General features: G+C 41.4%; 1 non-coding gene across 1 annotated transcript; it reads right to left on the reverse strand.

Annotated features, from left to right (window-relative positions):
• Positions 1-2,341: 2,341 nt before the first annotated feature.
• Positions 2,342-2,445, reverse strand: LOC116741081. Its single transcript, XR_004346052.1, has one exon. It is a non-coding gene; the product is annotated as a U6 spliceosomal RNA (small nuclear RNA).
• Between the last annotated feature and the right edge of the window lie 425 nt (positions 2,446-2,870).

Below are 2,870 nucleotides of genomic sequence, written 5' to 3' on the forward strand. Positions count from 1 at the left end.
TGAATTGAAGTTTAGCTGGATGAACACTGTGTGTTTGGTCTTGGGTATGGTTAAGAGGTGAAGAAGAGTTCCCAGAAGAAGAGTTGTGTTTCTGAAGTCCTTGCAAATTCAGAACTTCCCTAATTGAAGAATAATTCTGACAAAAGATGGTGGATATTTCCTTTTATCAGCTAATATGGCACCACCCTGTGGCCACTCAGTAAACAGAGTTTAGCGTTCCCTCGTCTGGGCCAGCTTCGAAACTACAATTCTTGAAGAATTTTAACATTTTGGGTGGATTTAACATTGATTCAAATTAATGTGAGACCATATTAATGTTTTTAATATATTATTTCAAAGCTGCATAATTCACGTTCACATCAAATAGGACCAAGTTCTGGAGAGTGTAGCTCATGGCCATTTGATGGATTTGAAAGTAGTTGAGCATGGGTAGCATGTAGACCAGAGAGTAGTAATACGTTAGGAAGGAGATAGAGGGAAGGAAGAATAGCGGGAGAGGAGATGGATCATCAAAGGCCCTGATCATCAAAGGCTGTGAACCACGACAAGAGGATTGCAGCGGGTTGCCTTTCAAGAATGTTAAGGAGGGAATGGCAAGGTCAGTCTTAGGCTTTCTTCAAGTTTTAATAGAGCAAGTTGGAATTAGACTGAGGCTATGTATGGGTTTTGGATATTTGCAGAATATTCCCCTTTATTTATAATTAGACTTGGGTTATAAACAATATAAGCTTTCATAGTTTCAAAATACTTTTAAGTTTTTTGTTTTGTTTATTTGTTTTTGAAGGGTCCACTAAGTACCTCGGAAGAGACAACAAAATACATGGCTTAACCCCAAAAAGATTGGGTAGAGGCTCGACCCAGACTTGGGATCTAAGGTTGGGGGAGAATTTGATTAGCGAATCATACTTGGGGGTCCCTGGTAAAATAGGTTAAGGAAAACATGAGTTAGACAAAGTTAAACTTCTTTACTGTGGGACTTCTTAGAGCCTTGAAAGCATTCATGTCTGTTGTGAATGTTTATGATTAAGGCATGTAGCGTGTGCCACACTTGTTTCACCACTAAGGAAGCTTCACTCTGGAAATAGTCATTAATAGTCTGGCTGAGAGCTTGTTATCCATTGCCACAGTAATGCTGCGTAACAAGCAACTATAACATCTCAGTGGAATACAATAATAAAAATGTATTCAGCTTGCAAGTTTGGGGAGTTCAGCTGATCTTGATCTGGACTTGGCTGATTCCAGCTAATCTCACTCACGTGTCTCTCTCTGGTCAGATGTGGATTGGGCAGGCAGCTCTTCTGATCTGGGCTGGGTTTGCTCACATGTCCGGGAGTTCAGCTGGCTGTTGAATGATCTAGGATAGCTTTATCTAGGAAGACTGGGGGTCACTTGTCTCTGCTATATATGGCTTTCATTCTGAGGCACACTAGACCTAGCATGTTCTCCTGGCCATGACAGAGGAGCAAGAATGAGAGCGAAGCCAGCAGTGCGTGTATTTTTCAGCATTTGCTTGTATCGTGTTAATATCTCATTGGTCAAGGGAGTCACACGGCCAGTTAGAGTAGGAGGACACTGCAAGGTTATGTAGCAGAATGTAGGTACAGGGAAGGAGGAGACTCAGGCTCTGTTTGCAGTCAGACCCTGGAACCCAACTTGAGAATTGCCTGTTGAGATCACAGTCAACTGAGAGTGCGGAATGAGGTCAGACTTTTCACTATGCCATGGCCACAGACTGTACTTTTAGTTCTGATAAGCAATCTCACAGATAGATGCCTGGCCCAGGTCAAGTGAGAGAGTGTTCATCTGGTTCCCCACAGGACTTCTATTTTCTTTCTGTGGAATCATTTCAGGGCTGAAAGGATTATGGTCATCAGCTAGTTCTAGTTGCATTATGTTGGAAATGAATAAACAGAGACTCAGAGAGGTTAACCGGCCAGCCTAAAACTACTCAGCTAGCTAGAAGCCAAGCTGAGCCTGGAACCCAGATGTTCCTTTAATCTCATTGGGTTTTAATAACCTCAAAGAAACTGTGTTTGGGGTGAAGGGGAGGTGGTGGAAGGGACTGATATTGTGTTTGCAATCATTGTATGTGAACAAATCACATTCCTTCTGGAGGGACTATAATAAAAGTAATTTTTAAAATAGATGATAGATGTCTTTGGAAGGACAAAGTAGATAGTTAAAAACTGAGTTGCTGAATACTGTGACTGGAGTTTTGTTTTGTTTTTTTTTCAGAGGAAAGGTGGGGTGTGGTTTGAAGTGGGAAGGGCCCTCGGTTGGGTAAGTCATTTCCCTTACTACAGCCTTTGTTTCCTCACCTGTGAACATTAGAAAAGGAAAGCAAAATGAGGACTGCTTCACAAATTGGCACGTGGTCTTTGCACAGGGGCCATGCTAACCTTTGTATTGTTCTCATTTTAGTATCTGTGCTGCTGAAGCAAGCACTGATGGGAAATCCTTGGTGATATGTTTTTGTTTTCGGGGTTTTCTCTCCTCTGCTCCCTCCACACTCCCAAGGATTTCTGCTGCAGAGGACTTCCGAGAAGAGAGGAAAAAATTTGTGTTCTAGCTTCTGCTTTGTCAAACAGCAGATAGAATCATGAAGGCAGATCTAGGCTTCCAGAATAGGAGCTACATTAACACCTAATTTAGCCGACAGGGGTGGGGAACAATTTATTCTATATAAATCAAATTTTGCTCATGAAATTTTACCCAGTTAAGCATTATCAAATGAACTAGATATTTTTATGATGGAAATACTTCCATAAATATTACGTATATTCCCCTGACTTACTAAACAGAAAACAACGGAAACTTTGCACCCATTTAGACATCAGTTATTGAACTGTGTGGTAATACAGCAACGTGCC

This window comes from Phocoena sinus, chromosome 15 (assembly GCF_008692025.1).
Source record: "Phocoena sinus isolate mPhoSin1 chromosome 15, mPhoSin1.pri, whole genome shotgun sequence".
Taxonomy (NCBI): Eukaryota; Metazoa; Chordata; class Mammalia; order Artiodactyla; family Phocoenidae; genus Phocoena; species Phocoena sinus.